The 12,119-nt window shown below is 40.9% G+C and overlaps 1 pseudogene; it reads right to left on the bottom strand.

The window, feature by feature from the left end:
- The window catches only part of LOC133582727 (uncharacterized), a 73,591-nt pseudogene extending 65,726 nt beyond the window's left edge, over positions 1-7,865 (bottom strand).
- Between the last annotated feature and the right edge of the window lie 4,254 nt (positions 7,866-12,119).

Genomic DNA, 12,119 nt, shown 5'->3' with positions numbered 1-12,119 from the left:
CACATTCAATAAGAAATCAGGTCCAGGTCGTTGTATTCTCAGGGCATTTTATCAATCGCAACTTCTTCTTCTTTTCGTGTCTTTGAAGCATGTGGTTATATGACAGTTTCCCATTTCTTTACACAGTCTTTTGCATTGTTGTTGAACTCTGCGAGATCTTTTAAGCTGCGCTGGTTGAGTAGCAGAGGACAGACAAGGCAGTGCTGCATCGTGTGGTCCTCCTCTCCGCATTCGCAGGTGGTTGGGCCGGTTTTGTAGCCCCATCTGGCCATAGCAGCTTTTGATCGCCCTGTTCCTGTTCTCAGGCGGTTTAGTGTCTTCCACTGGACCCATGGTGTTTCTGACCCGGGGGGAAGATCTTCAAAAGGGGGGATTCCCATGTCAATAGGAGGGGGGTCTTTCTCTAATCTTTGTGTCCATAGCTGGAGTCTGGTTTCTTCCCGAGATGTTGTTAGGGGCTGGACATTGCTGAGGAAGCTTCTCCTTGACTTCAGACGTTGGGCTGAGGGTTTACGTCCATAGAGGAGGTGGCGTTCATCACGGGTAGCTTTTGTGAACTCTACTCGGCTGGCAACTTCCCGTCTCACGTCTGCAGGGGCGATACCAGCGAGGAGATGTAGGTTGTTCAGGTTGGTAGGCTTCAAGCAACCAGTGATCAAGCGGCAGGTGTTGTTCAGTGCTGGGTCCAGTTTCTTGGCATGGGTTGATCTCTCCCAGACAGGACATGCATACTCCGCCGAGGGCCAAAGCAGTACATCTTAGTGTGTGTGCTGTGGCTCCCCATTTGGAATTTGTCAGTTTCTGTCAGATGTTGTTTCGGGAGCTGACTTTCAGTTTGGTGTCGCAACTAAACTGTCTTGAAGGACGTTTCGCATAACGAGGGGAAATTCCATTTTAACGACTGTCGTTGGCATTGAGAGAAGGGTCGCTCTTTTGCATCTCCACAGTTTTTGGTTTTCTCACTGCAATAGGGCGGAAGAGTCCTTGACCAGGCACGCCCTCCTTTGTGTTGGAGAATTACTACCGTAAATTCCGGACTATAAGCTGCTACTTTTTCTTTTGGTTTGGACACCCTGTAATAGATAGTTCAAGTGTACTAAACTTGAACATGGCTTGTAAAACGCTGCTGCTAGTTGATGGCTTTTCCTTCGTTGATGGCCATAATGCAAATAGTTGTCATAAAAATCCCGCTAAGGCAATAAAATGGTGTGTTTATTGTTTGTGCCTTGGCGCCATCTTTTGGACGAGTTCCCTCACCGCATGTGCTGTGGTGTGAATGCCTACAAGTGTTTCCTGCTGTTTAAAGCTTTAAACCGGAAGCACAAGTGCCGCTCTGTCCTCTAAGCGTTTCTACTCATATGGATTCTTCGTTCATCACTCCGAGTACTCACTGCGGTCCCTTCCAAGGTTTCTCATTGTCATCCCATTGGGTTGAGTTTTTTCTTGCCCTGATGTGGGATCTTGTGCAGCCCTTTGAGACACTTGTGATTTAGGGCTATATAAGTAAACTTTGATTGATTGATGATTGATATAACTAAAACAATTGTTACTTACTGAACGGTCCCAGTATGATCAGTGTCAGAACTTGGTCCGCATTGCCGGCAGTAAATCGGACACGTTCCCAGTGAGGGTTGGACTCCGCCAAGGCTGCCCTTTGTCACCCATTCTGTTCTGAACTTTTATGGACAGAATTTCTAGGCGCAGTCAAGGCGTTGAGGGGATCTGGTTTGGTGGCTGCAGGATTAGGTCTCTGCTTTTTGCAGATGATGTGGTCCTGATGGCTTCATCTGGCCAGGATCTTTAGCTCTCGCTGGATCGGTTCGCAGCCGAGTGTGAAGCGACTGGGATGAGAATCAGCACCTCCAAGTCCGAGTCCATGGTTCTCGCCCGGAAAAGGGTGGAGTGCCATCTCCGGGTTGGGGAGGAGACCCTGCCCCAAGTGGAGGAGTTCAAGTACCTCGGAGTCTTGTTCACGAGTGGGGGAAGAGTGGATCGTGAGATTGACAGGCGGATCGGTGCGGCATCTTCAGTAATGCGGACGCTGTATTGATCCGTTGTGGTGAAGAAGGAGCTGAGCCGGAAGGCAAAGCTCTCAATTTACCGGTCGATCTACGTTCCCATCCTCACCTATGGTCATGAGCTTTGGGTTATGACCGAAAGGACAAGATCACGGGTACAAGCGGCCGAAATGAGTTTCCTCCGCCGGGTGGCGGGGCTCTCCCTTAGAGATAGGGTGAGAAGCTCTGTCATCCGGGGGGAGCTCAAAGTAAAGCCGCTGCTCCTCCACAGAGGAGCCAGATGAGGTGGTTTGGGCATCTGGTCAGGATGCCACCCGAACGCCTCCCTAGGGAGGTGTTTAGGGCACGTCCAACCGGTAGGAGGCCACGGGGAAGACCCAGGACACGTTGGGAAGACTATGTCTCCCGGCTGGCCTGGGAACGCCTCGGGATCCCCCGGGAAGAGCTGGACAAACTGGCTGGGGAGAGGAAAGTCTGGGCTTCCCTGCTTAGGCTGCTGCCCCCGCGACCCGACCTCGGATAAGCGTAAGAAGATGGATGGATGGATGGATGGATGAACGGTCCCATGTGTGATTTGATGTGTTTTCATGCATATTTGTTTGTGCTAGGACATTAGCTACTATGCAAACAAGTTTACAAGTGACTGTGTTAGTAAAAATACCCTACATAAAATTGCATTCTTTTTTAACTGTTTCAGTTTCACAAATTCCTCTGTAAATTCACCAAAACATCACAGTGGAGTTGGTGAAGTCTTTTTAGCTGATAGGAGAGCTAGCTTGCGCAGCTAGTGGGACCATGACCATGACTTCTGTTTTGTTTGAGCAGCCGTTTTACTGCCGTGTTACAGACACAATTAAAGTTAAAAAGTTAAAGTAGCAATGATTGTCGCACACACACGAGGTGTGGTGAGATTATCCTCTGCATTTGACCCATCACCCTCACCCCCTGGGAGGTGAGGGGAGCAGTGAGCAGCAGCGGTGGCTGCGCCCAGGAATCATTTTGGGGATTTAACCCCCAATTCCAAGCCTTGATGCTGAGTGCCAAGCAGGGAGGTAATGGCTCCCATTGTTATAGTCTTTGGTATGACTTGACCTACACAAGGCCACTGAGTAGGTTATGTTAAGGTATGTAAATATACATTTACAAAATACTTTTGTGTAAATGACTCATTTCACAACGTACTAATCTGCGGCTTAGAGTCCGGTGCGGCTAATATATGGGGGGTGTTCTTCTAAAATGTAATGGGTGCGGCTTATAAACCAGAGTCCGCAAAACAAGGTAGTTGGGGTTTTGGCACCAGCTGACAAAGCGAACAGTCCAGTTCCGATGGATTGCAGTGAGAAAGGTTTTTGATTTATGGAAAGCATGAAGTAAACACAAGTCATAAAACATTACACAAGCAACAAAAAGCAAAAATGGACTCACGTGATGAGGATTGACTGATTCTCTCTGTCTGAGGAGGAAAGGCAAGGAGCACTTTAGATGACCTTAACTTTGGTATTGTACCTCCATTTCCTGATGCATTACCAGTTAGCATGTACTGGTAGGCGTTGTCAGAGATGGAGAAGATGTGAGGAGGAGCTTCACTCCTCTTCTTTCCTCTGTAGGCAACAACCACCTCCTGGTTGTAGACTGGCAGCCCCTTGTAGGGGTTGATGGTGACACAGAACAGCCCAGAGTACGTCTGCCAAAAACAAAAAAGGATGATTGGCAGTTAGAATGGACACGTTTCCATAAAAAGGAGGCCGCTATGATTAGGGAAGGTTGTTTTTATTGGGTCATATAAGTACTCCCGACTCACGTAGATCATCCATGCTGCATAACGCTCTTTGAGGTTGAACAGCACCGCGGGCTCGTGGAGGAAGGTGAACATGGCCATGTCTTCAATTTTATCAAACTTTGGCGGGTTCTGAGGGTGCACGTCACACTCCTTCACCGTCACCGTCTGTGAACCAAACATTGAGCCGTCTTTGAGTACCACAAGTTATACATCACCTGAAAATATGTGCAAGTTCAAATATCCGCTTAGCCAAAGTCTAACTTGGACAAACACAAATCGAAACATATCAAAGTTGAATTATTATTACCATGAATTTTGGACTGTAAGCCGTTACTTTTTTCCTAGGATTTGAACCCTGCGGCTTATAAACGGTGCGGCTAATTTATAGATTTTTCTTCGCTAACACCCATAATGTTTTGTGTTTAATAGCTTTAATAAACATTAGCAGAAACACTGAAATGGTGTTATTGTTTGTGCTATGGCGCCATCTTTTGGAGGAGTATGCTCACTTGCGTTGTTGAAAATGCACTTCTTGTTTAAATGCCTTAAACCGGAAGTAAAACCGTCCATAGTGTTTCATTCATCACTCCAAGCAACGTTTGTAAGTTTTACAATATAACTACAACAATTCTTACTTACTAAAGCGTCCCATGTGTGATGTCTGTCGGAGTGTTTTCATGCATATTTGTACATGCTGTCGTAATGCAATGAAGCTAGCGTCATTAGCAGTAGCTACTATGCTAACAAGTTTGTGTTAGTATTATTAACTTGCAATGGCATTCTTTTTGTGTTGATGAGTTTGCTAATAAAATTTGGCTGCATTTTTTAATGAAAGAAACTGCTGTTCTAAATGTGTCCACTGGATGTCGCAAAAGCAATTCTGTTAGGCAAGCAAATAGTTTATACTGGGGCCATCAAGTATACCAAGCAAGAGGTACACGCTAAAGCGGGGCTGTGACTCCTCCTCTTCCTCGGCCCAACATAAAACAAAGAGAAGTAAAATCCATCCCTCCATCCATTTTCTACCGCTTGTCCCTTTTGGGGTCGTGGGGGGTGCTGGAGCCTATGCTGCACATTGATATAGTTGTGTGAAAATGATTGTCTTCTGTGCACATTTAAAGAAAGTGAACAGTGGAAATGACAAATGAGGTAGTTGGTACATAAAAGTGTTTTTATTGATGCTTTATTTAGTTTTTGTTCAATCCAAGATGGGCTGTGACTTAAAGTTGAATTGCGCTGAGATGACGTGGAAGTTCATTGTGTTCTTCATTGAAACGGCACCAATTTTTGCCTCAGAATTTTCAACTGAATGTAAATGTTTTGTCAAGAGGATTATTTGTGGTGTGTACATTTTCAGAATGTGCTTGTTCTCTTTTGGGTTGTGAAGGAAAACAAAGAAAACAATCTGAAGTTGTCGTAGTTGTATTTTAAAGTTATCGTGGCCCACGTGGGAATAGATTTCCCTCCTGAGCTACAATGAGTTTGACACCCCTCCTCAACATCAACAATATGATTGTTTGAGTGGCTTGACAGGACAGATTTGATTCATTTTAATTGTGTTTAATCGATTTAGAATCGTTACAAAGAGGATTGGCGAGTCATTCGAAAATAAAAAAAAATGTGACACCCCTAATATTCAATATTTTTGGCCACCTTACACACAGTTTGAACAGTAACACTGTGTTTAAATATTAAGTGATTCTTTGGAGTTTGAGAATCACTGGCATAAGCCATCAATAAAGTTCTGCCTGTTAAGTGTTTTTGTTTACTAAAGGGTAGGGATGACGCTCGAAACCGGTTCTCCTGGTTGTTCGATAAGAGAAGAACTGATTCCATGGACTCGAATCCCTTTTTGAGAACCGGTTCCCGTTATTGAGGCCACTATAGTAAAGAAAAAGAGTTGGTTCTTTATTCGAATCCCTGGGAACGAATCCCTTCCCACAGGAAATGCCCTGTGGGACAGCAATGTTATGCCCATTTGATCGTAGACTCTTACTGACACCTTGTGGTGATATGAAAATACTACGTGTCATTACTTTGGGCACTTCCGGGTTGGCGACGTCTGTTCAGTTCATGAGACAATTGAGAAGTAGACAAGTTGTGTTAGCTCTTACAAGTATTGGAAAGGATAAGTCTGTTAGTAAACTGTTTAACTTGTTTATGTAACTCAATATTAAGGTGGAAATGGTTAAGTTTGATACTAAGATGTTTATTGAAAAACGATTTGTGTGCACTGTTTCAATGGATGTTTTGAGGACTTAAAATGGCTGCCAGTCGTGTATTTCCACCATCTAAATAGTTTCAACACCCAGAAGTATTTGTTTGATGATAGTACTGTATATTTGTGTGAAGCTAATATTTACATATTGTGTATTACATTTCAGTATGTTAATTGAATCACATAGCTTATACATTTGTCATTGTGTGTATTTCAGTTTTTTTTTTAAAGAAAATAACAGTCCAGTGCAAGACAAAAGTAAAGATAGGAAAGGACAAAGCAAGATCAACAACAATAAAGAGCCTAAATGGATTAATTGTCATGTCTGTGTGACCATGTTTTGTATTAGTCATGTTTTGTTTTGTTTAGTTATTGGACTCTTTAGTTTCTGGCTTTTCACTCCCTTGTCTTGTTTCCATGGTTACCCATTAGTTTCACCTGTTCCACGTTTGGACTCATTGTGCACTCTTATTTGTCACCATAGCAACCCATTAGTTTTCACCTGTCACGTCACGCACCTGTTTCACGTTTTGAGTCACGCACCTGTTTTTGTTAATCATGTCTGTAGTATTTAAGTTCATTGTTTTTAGTTTGTCTTCCTGGCGACATCCCACAATTATGCTCTGCACATTCCTGACACTTGATTTCATGTCCATCGTTCATGCTGCTCCTTTAGTCCATGCCAAGTAAGTTTTTGTTTATTAATCCTACAGTTAGTGTTTTTTGTTGTTCATAGTTTCTGCCTTTGTGCAAGTTTTGTGTTTATAGTCAAGTTTTGTACTTCCGCCCTTGTGCGCACCTTTTGTTTGCATCTTTTTTTTGTAGTTATAGTGTTTAAATAAATCATTTACTCCCCTTCACGCCACGTATGGTCCAAATCTTTTGCACCTCGGGAGAACAAACCACGCCATAGTCCCAGACGTGACATTAATCTGCTTTGGAACTTCATTAGACGTCTTGGATTGTTTGTTAGCTGCCTGCCTGTGTGTGTAGTTAGTATGTTCCAATAGCAGCAGAAGTGCACTTTTTGGAGAGCTGTATTATTTTCAGTTTTGTGCCCAAGGGACTGATTTTATTTAACACTATATTATTATTTATACACCTATAGTGATCACAGAGACAGGTTGTTTTTGTGTTACTGTATATATTTGTTTTTCTGAAAAATCCCACTTAATATACTTTGGGTAACAACAGTCAAAATATATGTATATATTTTTTTTTTAGGGGGGTAACAGTCAATATTTATTTATTTATTTTATTTTATTTTTTTCTTATAAAATAAAAGTGAGCTTTTGTTAAACCAAATATTGTGTTTTTTTCCAGATACAACAACCTATCTGGATTCGATAAGAGAATTGATAAGGAATCGGTTCGATAAGAGGATTCGATATTGGGCTTGAACTGGATAATTTCTTATCAAACATCATCCCTACTAAAGGGTTTCCGAGCCTGAGGAGTACCAAACCACTGACCTTGCCCTTCTGAGTCTGGGCGGTGACCTTGTCCCCCTCACGGCTGGTGATGGACGCCTTCACGTACTCCTCTACGGTGTCGGGAACGAAGCATTCCTTCTTCATGTCGAAGATACGCGTCTGAGCTTCCAGACGCTCTCGGTCTGATTTCCTCAGGTAGGAGGCTGCCGCCCCGAACTCCCTCATGGCCGCGTCGCCCATTTTCTAAGCTGGCCTTGACGAATGGACACGTGTTGAGCGTACACCCGACAACATCACAATTCTCACGTGGCGCTCGAATACCTTGCTGGTCCGTACGGAGGAGACTGAGGTGTTCCGGTCCTGCGCAAGAACCCGATCAGTTGAAACCTACCTTGAGAGAGAGCGGTGGCCTATTGTCAGTTCCAGCAACACCTGCCTTTATAAAGGAAGCCCTCGGCCTTTTAGGGGACGACTGAGGAATGCTATTGTGTCTGAGCTGGGGGGCCAAGCTGAGGGAGGGGTCAGGGAGCAATCAGGGTCTTATCAGTGATGGGGTCTCCTGGCCATATTAGGAACTGGTTGCAGAGTGGTGATTAATCATAGGTATCCTCAAGCAGCCGGGGAACACGACTCAGTCCCCAAATAGACGCAGGGAGGAATTCTTTTGTCATCACGCCACCATGGAAGCGCTGCTGGGGAGCGAGGCATGCACACTTTTATCTATCATCCACCACCAAAATCACCATTCATCAAAATATCACCTGTCAAAATGCTTATTATAGTCTGATACTGTGTGCAAATATCTATTTTCAAATAATAACATATCTATCTAAAAGAAACATGGAAGGAAAAACGAGCAACAAAAAGCTGAACATTTTAATTAATAATAATGTACTTAGTCATCTAAAAATATACATATGTTTTTAGCTTTTTTGAAAATAAAAAATATATCTGAATATTTTTTTATCAATATTTTAGGTTATGCAGTTACACAAACTTATTATTTTTATTTTTTTGATTGTGTTCTTACGGGTACTTGGGAAAAACAACAGAAGAGCATTTCAGCTTTTTGCACCTTTTTCTTACATTTTTTTCAAACTAATACTTAATAATAATATACTAGTCATCTATAGAATAAAGCTGACAATATCTATTTTTATATCAATATGGCCCCCGCATACTTTGACTTTTTATTATGTGGCCCTTGGTGGAAAAAGTTTGCACACCCCTGATCTAAAATATCAAGAGCATCAGTATTTTGATTTGAGGATTGATACAAGAGCATGAAGATCTGGTATTGGTATACATAAATATAAATAAATATATATATAATATCTGTTTTTAGCTTTTTTGGAAATTAAAAAAATATCAGAATGGCCCCCTTGTTAGGTTCCGACAGCCCTGATCTAAAACATTAGAAGCTCTGCAAATGAAATATACTTCAAATATAAACAATGTTTTGTTATGAATGAATTTTAAACATTACAAAAACTGTTAAATATATGACTGAATATTCATATTTTCTTACAGGCAGAATTTTGGACTTATGAGGTTATGCAGTTACACAATCATATTATTCAATGTTTTATTCTATTCTTACATGGGGGAAAAAACATAGTAGAAATGTGCATTTAAAAAAATATTAAAAAAAATTGATATGTAATAATAATTAATAATAATATAGAATATCTGTTTTTGGCTTCTTCTTTTTTTCTATTAAAAACATATAAAAATGGCCCCCGCATACTCTACTTTTCAGTATGTGGCCCTTGGTGGAAAAAGATCTAAAATATTAGAAGCTCTCAAAATAAAAATAAAATATACTTAAAATATAAACAGTTTAGTAAGTTAATTGAAAAATAAAATAATCCGAATTCATGAATCAATTTAAAAGATTCCAATGACCATAATAATAAATATGTTCATACAGGCAGAATTTTTGACACACTTGGCAATCTTAATATCACTATTATTATTATTATTATTATTATTAGGTTCTTACATGGGAAAAAACAGTAAAAAAAATGTAAGAAAAAAGAGCAAAAAGTTGAAAAGTTCTAACTAGTAATTATTAATAATATATTATTCACCGATAATACAAAGCTGACACAATATCTGTTTTTATCTTCTTTTTTTTTTTATAAAAAATTGTCAAAAATGGCCCCCGCATACTTTGACTTTTTATTATGCGTTTGGAAAAGTTCGGACACCCTTGGAACTTAAAATATTACAATCTCTCCAAATAAAAATACAATACACTTGAAAAATAAACAACGTTTAGCTAATTAAAAAGTATAATAATACTAAGTTAAAGACTGTTAAATGTGTATGTGAACATGAAGGGGTCTCAGTTACTTGGGGGGGCTTAAGTGGCATTGGTGACATATTGTGTTGACTTATGGTGCATAAACAGCGGGAGATAGCGCGTCTAAATAAAGAGGGTTGCAGGCGACAAGTGTGAGGCGACACAGACGGGAGACATGCCTGAGATTCACTAAAAGGCAATAACCATGACAAACAACGTGCCAGTACCAGAAGGTCACGCTGGTGTCGCCCTCGTCTATTAACCCTAACTGCGCTGTTGACACGCCATTGTGTCTCTGAGGACAAAGATAACTGTGTGAAATGCCTTCCAGGATCAACACACTGCTCACTCTTTCACCGACTATAGAGCACGCCACACCCACTACTTTTCACTTTCCATATATTAGCCGCACATATTGAAATTACTTATTTACACTGAAATATTCTGGAAATGTTTATTTATTTCATTGTTTCCACGGCAGTTGACGGCGGTCTCATGTGCGCTGAAGGTCCGATGCTATTTCCGTCTGTCGCCAATATGGAGATGTGTTATTGATGAGGCAGGAGTTGAAGAAGAAGTCCATCAAAAAATTCACTTGAGATTGTCGTGGTAAAGATAGAGTAGTGGCAAGATTAGCCGCTAACCGTTGTTAGCAGCGTAACTCTTAACCCGGAAGCAGAACTTGACTTGGTGAACATGTTCACCTTATGGACATGATTAGCAGACAATACGACAGCACTGTACAACATTATACACAGCTACATGATTAGCAGACAATACGACAGCACTGTACTACATTATACACAACTACATGATTAGCAGACAATACGACAGCACTGTACTACATTATACACAACTACATGATTAGCAGACAATACGACAGCACTGTACTACATTATACACAAATGCAACTTAGATAACACCTCATTTAAGGCCAAAAACACTCTTTATGTGATCAATTGTCGTATTTTCCGGACTATAGAGTACACCGGTATATAAGCCACACCCACTAAATTTTAGAAGAAAATAATATTTTCCATATACTAGCCGCACCGGACTATAAGCCGCAGATATATACGTTGTGAAATTAGTTATTTACACAGAAATATTCTGTAAATGTTTATTAACATACCTTCATTGTTTCCAAACGGTGTCTGAAACACAGCAGTAAAACGGCCAATCAAACAAAACAGAAGTCATGGTCATGGACCCACTAGCTGCGCAAGCTAGCTCTCCAATCAGCTAAACAGACTCAATAACTCCACGCTGACGTTTTGGTGAATTTACTGAGGAATTTGTGAAAGTGAAACAATACAAAAATAATGTTAGTGTAAGTTAATAACACTAACACAGACACTCGTAAACGTGTTAGCATATTAGCTAATGCTAACGACGCTATCTTGACTACATTACGATGGCCTGTACAAATATGCATGAAAACACTCCTACACATGGGACGCTTTAGTAAGTAAGAATTGTTTTAGTTATATTGTAAAACTAACAAACGTTGCTTGGAGGGAAGAATGAAGAAGTAGAAACACTGTGGACACTTATTTCCAGTTAACGGCATTAAAACAGGAAGTACATTTTCAACCCGCAATACCTGCAGTGAGGGAACTCGGCCATTAGATGGCGCCATAGCACAAACAATAGCACACCAATTCAGGCCTCTGCTTAGGTTTAATGCAAACTATTGAACACAAAACATCATGGGCATTAGCGGAAAAACTAAATCATAAATTAGCCGCTCAGTCTTATAAAACGCAGGGTTTAAAATCTAGGAAAAAAGTAGCGGGTTATAGTTCTGAATTTAGGGTAAATACCCAGAGAGTAACAAGTATATGTCTCACTTTTGCTGGAGTTCAAATAGCACTCTCTTAAGCAAGATGCTAAAGTGAAGTGTTCCAGCCGGCTCTCCTCGTCACATGATGAATACATTAATACATTATGAATACATTAATATTCCTTATGTTTTACTGACCAGTAAAACGCAACATTTGTAACAATTTGTCGCAGACCTTGGAAACCTGAAAACGTAAAATTGGAAAACTAAAAGTTGTGTGGCAGGCAAACTTTTGGACACTAGTCTTAAAAGTTTTTAAAAAGTTGGGTTTTTCCTTCCAATTGAAAGAGTGAAATGTGTTTTCAGATAAAAACCCAGGCTAGCCTTTCACACCGCAGAAACCTTTTCAAATGACCCCACTGCGTTTTTTACCAAAATCACACGGGTGAAAAGAATCCGAAAGGTTCATTGTAGCCATGAAAATCTTGTTTCAGAAAGCCAGGATTTAGTAGTGGTTAGTGGAAATCACTTGTATACTAGAACGGCGTTTCTTAACCATAGGGCCAGGGCCCATTGTTGGGC

This window comes from Nerophis lumbriciformis, linkage group LG03, assembly GCF_033978685.3.
Source record: "Nerophis lumbriciformis linkage group LG03, RoL_Nlum_v2.1, whole genome shotgun sequence".
NCBI lineage: Eukaryota > Metazoa > Chordata > Actinopteri > Syngnathiformes > Syngnathidae > Nerophis > Nerophis lumbriciformis.
Note: the sequence above shows the minus strand (reverse complement) of the source record. Positions and strands in the feature narration are given on the sequence as shown.